The sequence below is a fragment of the Malaya genurostris genome, chromosome 2 (assembly GCF_030247185.1).
Source record: "Malaya genurostris strain Urasoe2022 chromosome 2, Malgen_1.1, whole genome shotgun sequence".
In the NCBI taxonomy this organism is placed as follows: domain Eukaryota; kingdom Metazoa; phylum Arthropoda; class Insecta; order Diptera; family Culicidae; genus Malaya; species Malaya genurostris.
The window spans coordinates 80,900,779-80,918,406 of NC_080571.1; the positions used below are offsets into that span (position 1 = coordinate 80,900,779).

The 17,628-nt window shown below is 34.6% G+C and overlaps 1 protein-coding gene across 3 annotated transcripts in view; it reads right to left on the reverse strand.

Annotated features, from left to right (window-relative positions):
- The window catches only part of LOC131427989 (protein tincar), a 420,815-nt gene that overhangs the window by 134,248 nt on the left and 268,939 nt on the right, over nt 1-17,628 (reverse strand). For 2 of the 3 annotated variants that reach the window (XM_058591611.1, XM_058591609.1), the window contains one exon: nt 16,651-16,666. The exons of the other annotated variant lie outside the window; for it this stretch is intronic. The gene's annotated coding sequence lies outside the window, so the exon portion shown is untranslated. The remainder of the gene's footprint in view (nt 1-16,650; nt 16,667-17,628) is intronic. 3 annotated transcript variants of the gene reach the window in all.

Here is a 17,628-nt window from a genome sequence, read left to right on the forward strand (position 1 = left end):
ATCCAATAATACATACACATAAGGAAAACTTTTTTTACGTTGAAAGTTCAAAATAACGTGAACTTTTTTTACGTCATAATTCGATTTAAGAACCCCCGATTATTACGTAAATGGAGGTTTGGGTGTATATTTGTTGCACGTAATCCGCTTCATACTCCATCGTGTTCCAGCGTTACACCAATGAATGACATCATGAAATTTCTAGAAAATTACGCTGACAAGTGGAATGGAAGTAAATTTGGCAACAAAACAAACCGGTAACAATTTCAACTTTTCCATTTCCCAGTCCAACTGCAAAACAACATTTTCTTCGACGAAAGTAGCAAAGTAAAATTACTTCACTGCTCTCTTCAGAATCCTCCGGAACTCTCCGGTGATCCATGCGGCAAACGTTTCTGATTCCTTAAATTGCGCCTCAGTAATAAAATATTAACAAGCACAAATTTATTGCTTACCGCTGCGCGTTCCCCAGAAATGAGCAAAGCGGCCGTCAAAAGCAATGGGAAAACTTGTGCATGCCCAAGACCTGACGGCAGCATCCGCAGGAAGCTGGTGAAGCTGAAATGCTGGATAGGTACAGTTTTCCAACAAGCTCACGTTCGTTGTACTGACTTATTCCTCTTGCTCCAACCGCTATTAGAGCTGAAAGGGAAACATGGTTCGGAAACACGGGAAAACACGGTAAGGAGTTGGCGAATTTACCGCAATCAAGTTAGGGAAGAGTTTATTTGGCGGCTGCGGGACGGGATACGGAGATGATTGATCGTTTTGGCATCTGTCGGTAGTGAAATTAATTGTGGAATGATAATCATGTTTAATGATAAGCTCCGGAGCACAATCCGGGGGACTGGTTAGCGGATTTGGAATTAGGATGGTTCCCCTCCCCCCAGTTAATTGTAACCTTTTTCATTCCAAATCTTGCAGTGAATGGGATTAGATGAAAATGAAAAAGGATCAACTCATTCTGACAGCGGAGCTTTTATTGAAATTTTATCTGCTGACATGCCCAGGATTTAAACAATGCCCAACATTCCACTGTCAGCTTCAGTCGGGTGGAAATTTCTCGTCGACGGTCGTCAGCGAATTGTGATATGAATGAAACAGCTGAAATAACATTATCACCACGACCGAAGTTTGGTGCGGATCCAGCAAAAAGCTAAACAGTTTTCATTCCGCCACACACACACACACACATGCCATCCTTTCCCGATCGGTTCCGGTATTCCGCCGGAACACTGCCGCTTCTGGGAACTGGGAATCTATCCTCTACGGGAAATGTGCTCGGCTGCTGCTTGTTGGTGCCATAATGAAACATGCTTTCAATTTCAATTTCACTTATTGCCATGTTTTCGAAACAGCGAGCAAACATTTCATAATGGAGAGTTTGAGTGCACAGACGACCACAGTCCTCGATGTTGTCGATGTCCTTACACTGAGACTCGATGACAGACCGTGTGGAAGGGGGTGGTGGTGGTGGACGGTCCCTTGATTACGCTTGTGTCGGCCAACATGGCAGCAACATCAACGTCCATTTTGTATCGACTCATTCTTTGTTGCCCTGTTTCGGTTCATAATATGTTGATGGAAAATGAAGTGACAGAGGAAGCATTTCCCTCCCAGAGGGTTTAGTGTTCCGATGGTTATTGTTCAGCTTCAGTGGCAACCGTAAGCCGATAGAACCGATGTAGGGATGGAAAAAGTTGTCGTTAGAATTTACAAACTGTGCCAATTCAGCAAGCCTATTTAAATAGTAAATTCAAAAGTTTCAAAATCATCACTTAGCTAGAACGGAAGCAATTGAAAAAGCCAATAACGAGAAGAGCCCGGATCTAGTTTTCTGTTCAACTTATTGACCTAATTCAATCTGTTTGGGAACACCGAAGTGTTGAACTACTTTCCAACGTTTCAAGTTGAGTCAATATATAGAGTTGCAAAAAACTCAACACCCTTCAAAACTAGGACAGAGCTACGAGCAGCAGCTTCAGTAGCACAATGCTGTAACTCGTCCACTTGAGTCCAGCAAGCATAGATCGAGCATACAGAAGGAAAGAATGTTCTTAACACAGATTAACGCATGTGCATACCGTGCAAGCGGGTGCAGCAGCAGATGCAACTGGTTGAATAAGCAGCCGAGTGCCATTCTACTTTCTCGAGAGGTGATCCAGTTTCTCGGCGAACGAGAGTCACTTATATGGTTGAAATTTTTTTTTTCATTTCATGCATCTTCGAGTGGGTGCTTGGCTCCGAAACTGTAAACTACGTACTCCAACTGGAGAACCGCTCTCAATTTAGTCGTCACGGGTTTCATAATCGCTGGTGGAATAATTAAGTTGCAATTTTTTTTAATTTACTAAGCGCGTAATTGACTGAGATTAGCGCGGGAATAACGAAGCGCACCTGAAGAACTGCAGGAATAAAATATAATTCAGAAATACAAGACAAATCTAAAATTTCAACTTTATGATAAATCAAGATGGGTTGAAGACATAATCAAAAATTTTATAATTTTACAACGGATTGAAGAATCAAAAAATTACAAGCTAATTCAATATTTCAAGCGATCTCGATCGCTCCAAGTAAACTAAAGAATGACAAGTGCATTCATGAGCTCTAAGCGCATCCAAAAAATATCAAGTTTAAATCGTGGCTAAGTACATTGTTCTTACAATAATAATAATAACAAATTTGTCAAACGAATTCAATCATTGCTGGTAAATTGTCCAGCTCGAAGCGAGTTCGAAAAATTCAAGCGAGCTCACGAATACCAAACGAGATCTAGGATTCCATGTGATTAAAGCTTGTTCGCGATAAAATCTGGACACCCCTTAATGCGTATATTTCTGGAAATACTTTATCAACGCGTGAACAGCTTTTTGGCAATATTGACATGTGGCCATCTGATTATCATAGGTAACAAGTGATTTGCACGGAATTCTTGTATCTTGACCGAAAATCACATAAGAAGGTATAGCCTTCTTCAAGTGTATGCGTATTAAACGTACGCCATTTAGAATACTGGGGAAAAAATTCTTCCACTTTTCTTTTTCGATAGAGAGATTCTCTCCGTATTGGGACATAGTTTTGCGAATATATGAATCGGTGACGCTTGAGGGAAGATCATGCACACGCACTTCTATAGCACTATCTTCCATATATACTGGAATGTTGCTCCACATAGTGCACATTGTTATTGTCTTTTGCATCAAACTCTTTATAAAACTGGATGTAAACAACATTATTTGTCTTATTGCATTGAAGTAAATGCACACGTTTAATGTCAAGATGCATTTGCTCCTTAAGCAAACCTTCAAGTTCTCGTATCGAAGGTCGCACTGCCTTTTGCACTGCCTGAAGTCAACAACAATTGTATTCTTTCGTGTCGGCGGTAGCTTTTGTTCCTTTGGTTCGTCGAGGTCGTTCTATTGTTCACTACACAATACTGTACTTGGTTTCTTCTGTCCCGAACGTAAGCGGTTTTGTTTTATCGACCGACTTGGAAGAGATGTGAAAGCGAACTGATGGCGCTTTCATTGTCAAATCCATATGATGTTTACGACGTACCAACCTTCAAAAAACTATGTGTGAAATTTCATGACATTTTAATATGCCATTGAAGGAAGTGTCAACTATTTAAGCGAAGCTACTTTTGTCATCTTCAAAACAATGCACAGTGAGAAAAAAACCAGGAAACCTGCAAAGAAATCGGGAACCATGGGAAAGGCAACAAACAAGAGTGTTTCCTTGTCGGCTGGCAAAAAACACACTTCATGATTGTCTCTGATGAACTTTCTGCTGATGTGGTATGCTTCGACCAGAAAACGGTCAACGGCGCTGTTGGAAGGGTTGAAAATACCATTTTTTCTTTTGTTCACGTAATTCTGTAAGATGTTAGTGAACTGGTTCCGGCTTGCCGTTTGTAAAATTTCGTCAGGTTCGAGTTCATTAATACAACGATATAAAAAATTCAAATTGTCGGATTCCGAAAAGACAGAGAGCAAAAAAACCGCATTGATGGTTCATATGATCGACAATGAACACAGTTTTGATCTGAACAAAACCAGAATTCTCGATCAAGAAAACAGAACCAATGCTTTACAAATATTGGAAATGTGCCATATTTTTACTGACAGTTCAACCATTAACTTCAGAACCGACACGCATAATTTGAATGCTGTATACTCCGGTCTGTTGCTCTCTCTCACACATTAACTGTCAATCTCGCCTCCGATTTCGCTGTCTATCATTTCTCATCTTCTCTTTCACTCTAATTTTTGCTCTACTGTCTTCCATATGCGCTGCTTGCAATATTTCAGTGCTCAATCGAAGTCGATGTGCGTCGGAAGTGCTTGTGTAAGTTCTTGGCAAAACAAATAATTCGAACTAAAATTTTTAAACAAATTGCATTCGTATGTCTCGTTTTTGTGTTTTAGTGTAGAGTAGCCGTTCTTCAACCAACTATTATAAATGTTACACCATACTTGACGAAAAATATTTGTAGTCGTTGTGAGTACATTTTGTAAAATTATTGTATTTTGTGAAAAAATTGTTGTGACTAATTAATACATAAAATTACAGTTGTCCTGAAGATGAAGGTATAACCTTCGAAACGTTGGCCTTTAACGAAAAATAAATGTTTTGACGAGAAACCAATTGACCAAAAAGCCATCTCTTTATTTGAAACAACATTAACTGGTCGCCCGGATCAAATAAATAAAGTCATAAAGTCATAAAGTCAAAAAGTCAAAACCGTCATAAAATCATAAAGTCATAAAGTCATAAAGTCATAAAGTCATAAAGTCATAAAGTCATAAAGTCATAAAGTCATAAAGTCATAAAGTCATAAAGTCATAAAGTCATAAAGTCATAAAGTCATAAAGTCATAAAGTCATAAAGTCATAAAGTCATAAAGTCATAAAGTCATAAAGTCATAAAGTCATAAAGTCATAAAGTCATAAAGTCATAAAGTCATAAAGTCATAAAGTCATAAAGTCATAAAGTCATAAAGTCATAAAGTCATAAAGTCATAAAGTCATAAAGTCATAAAGTCATAAAGTCATAAAGTCATAAAGTCATAAAGTCATAAAGTCATAAAGTCATAAAGTCATAAAGTCATAAAGTCATAAAGTCATAAAGTCATAAAGTCATAAAGTCATGAAGTCATAAAGTCATAAAGTAATAAAGTCATAAAGTCATAAAGTTATAAAGTCATAAAGTCATAAAGTCATAAAGTCATAAAGTCATAAAGTCATAAAGTCATAAAGTCATAAAGTCATAAAGTCATAAAGTCATAAAGTCATAAAGTCATAAAGTCATAAAGTCATAAAGTCATAAAGTCATAAAGTCATAAAGTCATAAAGTCATAAAGTCATAAAGTCATAAAGTCATAAAGTCATAAAGTCATAAAGTCATAAAGTCATAAAGTCATAAAGTCATGAAGTCATAAAGTCATAAAGTCATAAAGTCATAAAGTCATAAAGTCATAAAGTCATAAAGTCATAAAGTCATAAAGTCATAAAGTCATAAAGTCATAAAGTCATAAAGTCATAAAGTCATAAAGTCATAAAGTCATAAAGTCATAAAGTCATAAAGTCATAAAGTCATAAAGTCATAAAGTCATAAAGTCATAAAGTCATAAAGTCATAAAGTCATAAAGTCATAAAGTCATAAAGTCATAAAGTCATAAAGTCATAAAGTCATAAAGTCATAAAGTCATAAAGTCATAAAGTCATAAAGTCCTAAAGTCCTAAAGTCATAAAGTCATAAAGTCATAAAGTCATAAAGTCATAAAGTCATAAAGTCATAAAGTCATAAAGTCATAAAGTCATAAAGTCATAAAGTCATAAAGTCATAAAGTCATAAAGTCATAAAGTCATAAAGTCATAAAGTCATAAAGTCATAAAGTCATAAAGTCATAAAGTCATAAAGTCATAAAGTCATAAAGTCATAAAGTCATAAAGTCATAAAGTCATAAAGTCATAAAGTCATAAAGTCATAAAGTCATAAAGTCATAAAGTCATAAAGTCATAAAGTCATAAAGTCATAAAGTCATAAAGTCATAAAGTCATAAAGTCATAAAGTCATAAAGTCATAAAGTCATAAAGTCATAAAGTCATAAAGTCATAAAGTCATAAAGTCATAAAGTCATAAAGTCATAAAGTCATAAAGTCATAAAGTCATAAAGTCATAAAGTCATAGTCATAAAATCATAAAATCATTAATTTCAGTAATTTCAGTAATTTCAGTAATATCAGCAATTTCAGTAATTTCAGTAATTTCAGTAATTTCAGTAATTTCAGTAATTTCAGTAATTTCAGTAATTTCAGTAATTTCAGTAATTTCAGTAATTTCAGTAATTTCAGTAATTTCAGTAATTTCAGTAATTTCAGTAATTTCAGTAATTTCAGTAAGCTCAGTAATTTCAGTAGTTTCAGTAGTTTCAGTAATTTCAGTAATTTCAGTAATTTCAGTAATCTCAGTAATTTCAGTAATTTCAGTAATTTCAGTAATTTCAGTAATTTCAGTAATTTCAGTAATTTCAGTAATTTCAGTAATTTCAGTAATTTCAGTAATTTCAGTAATTTCAGTAATTTCAGTAATTTCAGTAATTTCAGTAATTTCAGTAATTTCAGTAATTTCAGTAATTTCAGTAATTTCAGTAATTTCAGTAATTTCAGTAATTTCAGTAATTTCAGTAATTTCAGTAATTTCAGTAATTTCAGTAATTTCAGTAATTTCAGTAATTTCAGTAATTTCAGTAATTTCAGTAATTTCAGTAATTTCAGTAATTTCAGTAATTTCAGTAATTTCAGTAATTTCAGTAATTTCAGTAATTTCAGTAATTTCAGTAATTTCAGTAATTTCAGTAATTTCAGTAATTTCAGTAATTTCAGTAATTTCAGTAATTTCAGTAATTTCAGTAATTTCAGTAATTTCAGTAATTTCAGTAATTTCAGTAATTTCAGTAATTTCAGTAATTTCAGTAATTTCAGTAATTTCAGTAGTTTCAGTAATTTCAGTAATTTCAGTAATTTCAGTAATTTCAGTAATTTCAGTAATTTCAGTAATTTCAGTAATTTCAGTAATTTCAGTAATTTCAGTAATTTCAGTAATTTCAGTAATTTCAGTAATTTCAGTAATTTCAGTAATTTCAGTAATTTCAGTAATTTCAGTAATTTCAGTGATTTCAGTAATTTCAGTAATTTCAGTAATTTCAGTAATTTCAGTAATTTCAGTAATTTCAGTAATTTCAGTAATTTCAGTAATTTCAGTAATTTCAGTAATTTCAGTAATTTCAGTAATTTCAGTAATTTCAATAATTTCAGTAATTTCAGTAATTTCAGTAATTTCAGTAATTTCAGTAATTTCAGTAATTTCAGTAATTTCAGTAATTTCAGTAATTTCAGTAATTTCAGTAATTTCAGTAATTTCAGTAATTTCAGTAATTTCAGTAATTTCAGTAATTTCAGTAATTTCATAAATTTAATTGATTGAAGTAATTTTAGAAAGGATTTTTTTAATTTAGTAGTAAGATTTGATAAATTCAAATTAGATGGCGGTGTGATCAAAACTAAGATTATTTTTTTAAGTGAAATGGGGATCTGCAAACTGATCGTAAGTTGGGAAACAGTTTCAGAAAGCGAATACTTTAAGTGAAAGCACCAATCATTTAAAGGACTCTGTTACTTCACTATCTATGACTACACGATTTGAAATTCTATTTCGGATTCAACTACATTCTGGGCACGGAAACTTAAAAATAAAACTATTCATATAAATCATTTGCACCTTTTCGGGGTCTAGGTTTTAGCTCTTTATTCGTAACCGTCCGTGCTCATGAATCGTAAGCTAGATTTGGAATTATATTCTATATTCTTTTGATTTTAAATTTCTGTTAGCTATTGATTGAAGCTAAACGCTATCCAGTTTCGACTTTACGCTTCTTCTGAAATTTTCTGATATAAAAAAACAAGACAAACGATCAGTTTTGGCATTGCCTAGATATCATATTTACAAGAGGATGATGAAAATCTTCTAGTTCTTGCAACGAGGGCTGGGTTCAAGTTGCAATTGATCCCTCCTGATTTACCAGCGTCTGATCGAATTACCATAAATTGTTTGCCATGTTGAACGTATCACATGTCTTCAATTAATTCTGCTTTCCCTTCTCGGCGTTACGTGGAAACGTTCTTGTTTCAGTACGAGAATGGGAAAATAAATACTGAATATAGCAGGACTGTTATCGTCATCACAACTGCTCTGGTTGAGTTCCTCATGTCATCAAAGGTTTTGCCTGTGAAACTGAAACTGGTCTCCCGTTGGAAAATATTTCAATCCCCGCCTCCCCCCCCCCCACCAAGTCAAACACCCGCATGATCCTATGCTGTCCCCACGCTCACCCAACCGAATCCGAAGACACATGCTTATCTATTTTATTTTGATCATCGAGCACAATCACGCAAGCTTCCTTCCACGGCTCATATGTGTATTCATTGCTATCATCATCATAATCCTGATTGGGCTGACGTTTCTGCTCCCTACTTGAACACAGCTCGGAAAACTGCTCCCCGAAATCGTCCATTCCAGAGCAAAACGAGCCCCGGTGTCAATGACTTCTATTTTCTCTGTGCTCTACCAAATCCTGATCATAAATTTCTTCGCTCCCCTCTCTAGGATTCAAGGATATGCTTTTGCGAAGCGTCCTCGACGTGCGACTTGGCAAAGATCTTCCTCTCGACCGCCGGGAGCAAACCGTCCCTGAAACATTAGATTGTATATTTTTCTATTTTCCCCGCAACGCCCCCCGGGCCGTTTTTGGTACTTCCCGCATCGCCCACAGTGCTCTGCTTCAAAAAATGAAAAATATAACTTTAAGACGCTAGCCGGAAAAGGAGGAGGGTGAGTCAAATCGGTGGCGTATAAATGGAGGCACTGATGGCTAGGAACTTCATTCCCTTTGGCGCTTTGGCACATGCCCACCTTTTGGGTGCGAGACCGCCGAAACAACTGGGAATCGTACAGTAAAACGTGCCGATCGATTTTTTTCAAAGTCGCTTCTTTTCTTCCCTAGCACGTATCCGGTTCGGTTTTGCAAACGAACGAAATACTTGTCCATTTTTCGTTGGACGTTCGACGCGCGCCGGAACCAATTTCCCCATGGGGTTTAGGTCGTAGGATTTGAGGAATACCAGTTCAATTCATTGCTGAATGCAATGTGGTAAATTTCTGCTAGTTTGAGCACCACCGAAGAAGAGAGCTTAATAGTTCGATTTGTCATGTAAGCTGCAAGGTTTGAGAGTTTGAGAGCTACCTGAAACCGTTCCAAGAATTCGAATATATTTTATAAATATGGGGATAAATGCTTTTGGAATTGATTGAATAAATTTTATTCGAGGATACAATCTCAATCGCCTGTCTGGTTAGAATATTATGTATTATGTATTAGAATTTAGAATATTATGTATTATTATTATGGTTAGAATATTATTATATGTGTTATCAAGTTACGAATAAGTCCCTTGCATTACTTATCATTGATTTTGTATACCGGCAGTACTGCACTAATGCGTTAAAATTTAAAAGGAACAGCCGTACAAGTCACCGAGTTTTGTTTCTGGTGTTTCTGGCAAACAGACCAGGAAATAAATTAAATAAATAGCACGGAAAATACCACCGCCAGAAATGACTCTGTCAAGTGTTAGCATTTGATGGAAAACAGTAAAAAAATTTAACAGTGTATTCACCCTTGGACCATAAAACGACGTACTACAACGTACACTTTACGACTTAACGTAATTGTGACAATATAAATAAATTCTAGATTAGCTTCGAACAGATCTGTTGGGGATACACCGAATGACGTTTCAACAAGCACATCAAACGATCATAAATTACTTGGAATCCCCTGTAGGTTAGGCTCAGGATTTGATTACTTCGGTGTACGGAGGGAGGGGTTTTTTTTTAAATAGGTAGCGAAATTGAAAACATGAATATGATTTATTTCGAGAGCCTTATCCGTCACCAGGTTCAGATATGAAGATTCATGATATTTAATGTTATCATGTAAGTTTATTTCACCTCAACTATAACCATATGGTCTTTCGCCAAGGGACGATATTTATTGTGTTCACTTACAATCTACAACACAATACGCTTCAACCTTTGTTCTCAGGGCCGATTTCTTCGATGGCTTCTTCGTTTATTTTACAAGAGCCTTGCTGGAGGTTTGGAAACAGATAATTGTCATTTGAATGACAACGAAAAATTGAATCAGCCTCATTTTTCCCGAAGTTTCACTAAATTGATAAATTATTTTCAAGCTTGAGTTATTGACATGAAACCAAGATAAAGCCTTTGACAACATTCAAATAAACCCATTGTAAATAATTACAACGACCGAATTTTTCATTCGATTTTTCCCAAGTTTTTCTGTTTTAGAATTCCTCATCTATATAAGAAAGACAAAAAAAATTAGGGAATTTATAAGATCTCGACGAACTGAGTCGAATGGTATATGACATTAGTCATTAGATTCCGAAGTCGGTTTTCACAGTGATTACATAGCCTTTATAGAATACTTTCATATACCATTCGACTCAGTTCGTCGAGATCACAAAATGTCTCTGCGTATGTATGTATGAGTGCATGTGACAAATAATGTCACTCGATTTTCTCAGAGATGGCTGAACCGATTTTCACATGCTTAGAAAGATCTTATGGTCTCGTAGCTTGCTATTGAATTTTAGCTTTATCCAACTTCCGGTTCCGTAAGGTAATAAGATCAAATCTATGAGAAAATGCGCATTCAATTTCCTCGGAAATTTAAATGCAAATAAAGGGTCTTGAAATTCTTTAAAAAGCCGCAAAAAGTTGATCCAGATCCGACCCTTGGTTCCAGTATTACAGCGTGATGAGTGCAAAATTGTCATTTTCATGAGATTCTTTTCAAAACCGATGGCGAAACAAAGTGCAAATTTTTAGAAAAATAAATGGTAGATTCATCTATTTGACAGACCTTGTTAGTTGGTGCATATATAAATCTACTTTGGGACCGGTAATAGTGAAGAAAAGCTCCAAAAACGGAACTTACTTCGATTTAACGATTAAACCGATTTTCACAAATCATGATTCAAAGTTAAAGCTCTCAGTGTCTTAAAAGACGCTGTACAATTTCATCCAGATCCTTCATTATAGGACGATGAGTATTAAAACTTTCAAACTGTCATACAAAATGATGCAAAACTGGTACGCATCGGTATGTGTTGGTACGGAAGAAGAAAACATCACTGCCTAGCACACAGTGTGCTTTGTTCAATTTTGTATAGTGTGGTTGCCACATTTGATTCTATATTAACTTGACAACTGTTTACAAATATAAAAGGTTATACCTTTTATATAGGTTGTAGGTTATTTATGTTTACACCCAAAGAAAGTTTTTGATTTTACTCAAGTTTGAAAAAAAATCTTGACAGAATCTTCTATTGATGTTTTTGAAAATATAAGTAATATGAGAAAGGCATCATGACACCAATATGTGGCTTAAAAATGTTTTTTTTCCCTTAAAAATGCCCATCTTTCAATGTACGAACGGTCGGTTGGGAACCTAATCGCCTTCCTAGGGACAAAATTTTATCAATCAAATTTTATTTTATGGGGTTTTTTTAAAAATCGAATTAGAACTTTTAATTTCCATTTTTTTTCAGTCTGGGGTTTAAAAGATTTTTTCAGTATTTTTATTCAAACTTGTAACTGATTTTGTGCAAATCAATACTACAACACGTTTTTATGGAATTTGTCATTTTTCGACAATTATTATTTGAAAAAAAATAACATACTTTCGACATTTTCAAAAGACAGTCTAGATCAATTTTGGAAAGACAAAGTATTCAAAGTAGCTTTTTGTGACAAAGTTCATACGTCCGGATAGTTTCATTCAAATCTGTGAGGGTACTACCAATATTTGTTCCAGTTGGCACGAAATTTGTCTATGGCAGGGCAACGAAAAACCCGATTTAGCCACAAAAATAACTGTAACTATTTCATGTTTCTGCTTCATTTGCCTTGCTCCACATTGAGAATTGATTCACATTTCTTGAAAATTAAACTAATATTCATAAAACAGCTAAAAACACATGTTATGTGTTCACTACTCTGCTCCTAATTGAATCTGAATGTATTTATATTCATTCTATCGTTGGTTTTATATTCGTCCTATTTATTAGCAATTAAAATAAAATAATTACACTCTCAGGTTAAAAATGTCAATACTCTTCTTAAAAGGGCCTAATGTCAACTGTGAGACAACACACAATATTTTTAAAACCAGTTTGGAATCATTTCGACTTTTTTTTGGTCGTTTTACGTTTAAAATTTTATCGTAAGATTAATCTGGAAAGGCCCTTTAAAAACATATGAAAATATCAGATGGATAGCCGATGAAACACACACACACTTAACAGCGTTATGTTGATAGAGTAACGGCTCCCTATTTCATATGAGCTCCTATTTCCATCTCATCCCTTCACCTCATTACTTTGAACATGAATAATATTTTACAACCTACCTGAACCAAACTGTGAAATGTTTTAAAATGATTATAAAAGTTATTGTCACACTTTCCTATTGAAAGAAATGATTTGAAATTCTTCGGTGATCGTTTTTGCCTTTCTCATATAGAAAGGCTATGCAATCACTGTGAAAATCGACTTTTTAACCGAGGCCCGGAGGGCCGAATGTCATATACCATTCGACTCAGCTCGACGAACTGAGCAAATGTCTGTGTGTGTATGTGTCCGTGTGTGTGTGTGTATGTGTGTGTATGTAACAAAAATATGCACTCACTTTTCTCAGAGATGGCTGAACCGATTTTCACAAACAAAGATTCAAATGAAAGGTCTCATAGTCCCATAGCTTGCTATTGAATTTCATTCCGATCCGACTTCCGGTTCCGGAGATATAGGATGATATGTACCAAAAAAGTGAAAAAATATGCACTCACTTTTTTCAGAGATGGCTGAACCGATTTTCACAAACTAAGATTCAAATAAAAGGTATTATGGTCCCATAGCTTGCTATTGAATTTCATTTGAATGTGACTTCCGGTTCCGGAGTTATATGGTAATATGTGAAAATTTGAGAAAAAGTTTACACTCAATTATCTCGGGAACAGCTCAACCGATTTTCGCAAACTAAGATTCAAATGAAAGGTCTTATAATACCCTGAAAATTTGTGGAACATTTTATCAGGATCCAACTTTCGGTTTCGGAACTAAAGAGTGATAAGTGGAAAATTACCAATTTTATTAGTATTTTTCCAAAAACGATGGTTAAAAACAGGTACAAATCCCATAAAACTGTCCGATAAATTCTTCTAGTTTGCAGAGCTTGTTAGTTTGTAGGCATGAAAACTAAATTCGGCACTACTGGTCCCCCGAGAGCACCGAAAGTGGAGACGAAAAACTCCTAAAACTAAATTTACCGCGATTTCTCTGCGATGCTTGAACCGATTTTCACAAATCTTGATTTGAATTAAAGTTAATACTGTCTTTAAACCTACTGTGAAATTTCATCCGGATCCGACTTCCGGTTCCGCAGTTGCAGGGTGATTAGTGTCAAAGTTTTCAAATCGCCATATAGAGTGACAATATGTACAACACCGAAAGAAGTAGAAAACACAAAACAAACGATGCGTGCTTTGTTCTATTTCGTATGCAGAAGTAACAGAAACGCAGGTTCGTTTCGTTTGTTAGATTTCGTTTAATTGGTTCAATCGGAATAGAGCATGAGATAGTATGTATAGGTTTAACTACGTTCAAAACTGTTCCAATTTGTAGGTCATATTTTTTGGTAGTAAACGAACCAACTTCGGCTATTCCGTTCATCTGAATCCGGTTTCGCAAGAATTGGAAATAGTGATCAAAAACTGCAAAAAGGATCTCACTTACTTTTCTTGGAGATGGCCAAATCGATTTTCACAAACTTATAGGTTCAAAAGAAAAGTCTTACAGTTTCATACGGAATTCCTTAATTTGTTGTGGATACTACTTTCGGTTCCGGAACTACAGGGTAAACAGGTTTTATAGAGTTAGTGAGATTAGATCCGAACAAATTATCCTATTTCTATTCAATCATCAGTTGTTTTTGCAAATTTCACGATTATATTTATGATGTAATGAGTAATATGAGAAAGGCATCATTACACCACTAGGTGGATTAAAATAGGTTTTTTCATTAAAAATAAACTCACTTTTCAATTTAGGACACATTTTCGTCTCAAGATTTACAGTTCGTCATGTTTCTGAATATCTACTAATCGATTCGTCTCATAACATGATCACTATTTCGCACAATTACACTACTATTGAATACTGGATGACTTCATAATTAGTAATGTTCACTTGTCACTTTTTTAATTAGGGATTAAAAATTTCAAATATTACCCGACGAGCAATAAAAGTCTTCAAGAATATGAGATGAAAGTTTCTCACTTAGCTCACTTGATTGCGCTTTGTTTTCATCTCATTTGGTTTCACAAAGTTGCCAAGTTATCTCATAATGTTACAAAACAAAAATTGTTTTGCTTCTTCAAATTATCATCAACAAGTATTTTTCGGTATCCGTGACATTAGTTTAATTATATTGTTGCTATTTATATTTCAATAAAACTGTTTCGGTTTCGAATATTACCAGAAAGAGCGTGTTAAATACTAATGAAATAACTATTGTGGCAAATCTAGTAGCACTAGTTTCTTTCCGCTATAAGTCACCATAACACTGCTAAGTGTGTGTTTCATCGGCTGTGCTCAGAGATGCCAGATATTTTCATAGAAAATGTGTATTACTTTGCATAAAAAGTCTATATCTGCTCTATCTGTTTTCACTAATAAAATGATGTTAAAAGATACTTTTTTATATCTCCGTAAATTATATATATATATATATATATATATATATATATATATATATATATATATATATATATATATATATATATATATATATATATATATATATATAAAATTTTTAAATTATTAAATTTAGGAAATCTGTATAAAATCTGTATTTTGATTTAAATCAGTATGCGAACGCAAAAATCTATACAATACAGAAAAATCTGTATGAATGGCATCTCTGGTTCTGCATTTTGTTTTAAGAAGGGCTAATACCTAAATAACAATTCCTTTTTTGTTTTTATTTAGAGTTCACCAAATTAACTTTACAGTAAAATTTTAAATTTAAAGCGAAAGGTTACGGAAACGACCGAAAATTTTTTAACGTTGAACTGATTCTAAAAATATCGTGTGTTGTCTCATAGTTGGCGCTAAGCCGTTTTTAAGAAGAATTCTGACATTTTAAACCTGAGAGTGTAATAGTGGAATATTTTGTTTCGATTGCTGTCGCCATTACTAATTTATAGGATGAATAAAGGACCAACGATAGGATGGATACAAATCCATTGAAATGAAATTAGGAACAGAGTAGTGAACACATCACAAGTGTTTTTAGTTGTTTTATGAATATTAAATATTAAATTTTCAAGAAATGTGAATCATTTCTCAATGTGGAGGCGAATGAAGCTGTAATATGAAATAGTTATAGTGATTTTAGTGGCTGAATCGGGGTTTTAAGGCGACGTCCATACAAATGGGATGAAATATGGAGCCCTTACTCTATATATTGGAATGAAACCTGTACCACTAGGTTTCCCATAATGGTTATTTCATTAGTATTCAACACGCTCTTTCTGGTAATATTTGAAGCAGAAACAGTTTTATTGAGTATAAATATCAATAATATAATTGAACTAATGCCACGGATAACAAAAAAACTTGTTCATGACAATTTAAAGGAGAAAAAAAATTCTTTTTTCTAACAATTTGGAAAAAATTGGTAACCTTGCAATACGAAATGAGGTGAAAATAAAGTTCAATCAGTGAATTAAGTGAAATATTTTCATTTTATATTTTTGAAGACTTTTATTGCTTGTCGGGTACTTTTATAAGTTTTGAATCGTTAATTAAACGAGTGGTAAGCAAAGATTGCTATTTATGAAGTCATCCAACATTCAATAGTGGTATTATTATGTGAAATAGTGATCGTGTTTTGATACGAATCTATTAGTAAATATTCAGAAACGTGACAAACTGTAAAACTTAAGACGAAAATGCTTCCTAAATTGAAAAGTGAGTTTATTTTTAAGGAAAAAAGCTGTCACTGAAGGATTTAAGACAATTTTTTTAAAAAAAGTGTGACAATAGCTTAGATAAACATTTTGAAGCAATCTACCGTTTGGTTCAGGTACGTTAAAAGATATGATGCACGTTCAAAGCTATGAGATGAAGGGATGATATGGAAATAGAACCTCAGATGAAATAGGGAGCCGTTACCCTATATTTAAAAGTTTGTCTTAGGCCGAGAATACAGTTCATAGGTCCTATGACTGACACTTTCGGCTTGGGAGATAAAACCGTAGTAACCGACAACCTACTAGAGAAGAGAACGACTAGCCCCCAACTAGAGAAGAGAACGACTAATTAGTTTTCCTAAAAATACCAAAATTCAACACGAAAAAATGACTATTTGGTACTTTGATGAACAGCGCCAATTCACATAAATTTATTAAAGCAATTTTCTATTTCAAAGTTGATTACTCACCTCAATGTTTCATAAACTGGAAGAAAAGAGAAAAATTTGTTTATTATTACGATTTCAATAGCGAAAAGTTAAGCTGCGTAAGTGAGCTGACATCGTAAAGATTAAAAAAAAAGTGTTGGCTTTATATTGCATGAGCATTTGACTATGAGAAAGCTCTGATCAAAGTGGATGCCGTAATGTAACTTTTTGTGAATGAAGGTGACTACATCGAATATAACTTCTAGTGGATTTCTTCCGAATATTTCCTATTTCCAATTTTAAAGCTAAACATACAGTCAAAACGTTATGCAATCTTCGTTCCACACATCGGCACTCTGAATTTCGGAGATACCGAACCTTGCCTATATCTTCATTTAGGGCTAAACCAAAGCACACGTGGAACAATTTCAAAATCTCGCTTCTACCATAAATAATAGTTCCTCACTTGAACCTCTTCACGTCAATGATAAACTCAGTAACGACGTACGAAACTGCCGATTTCTCTTCACATCCGATTTAACGGGTACGCTTATGCAGCTGACGTGTCTGGAATTCTATCCGGGAATCCGGCCTAGTTTCCTGACGGCAAACTTTTCACCCTTCACACTTGGTTCCTAGTTCTGCACACTGCGGAAGCTAACTCATTTCGCAGTCGCAGTGAATTTTCATCAGTTCCGCATAGCCCATAAGTAATGCGGTTCGAAGACGTACGGTTCGCCGAGTCCCCATGCCAAACATCATAACATAACCGCCGAAGACAGCCGCCATCAATCATAAGCATGACCGGGGCCGGAGAACGGAACGCTCTCGGGGCCAGTGAGTGCCGATCGAAAGTCGATAGCCGCCGACCCAAAGAATGCCACACTTGAAATTATTTATTTATGCTGCTCTTATCGTTGGGCGGTGTTGCGGCATGTTGCGATGTTTGCATTTTCCGAGTTGATTGGTTTTTTTCTTCTTTTTTTTTACGTTCTCTCTCTCAAGTGGTTTTCGGTTCAC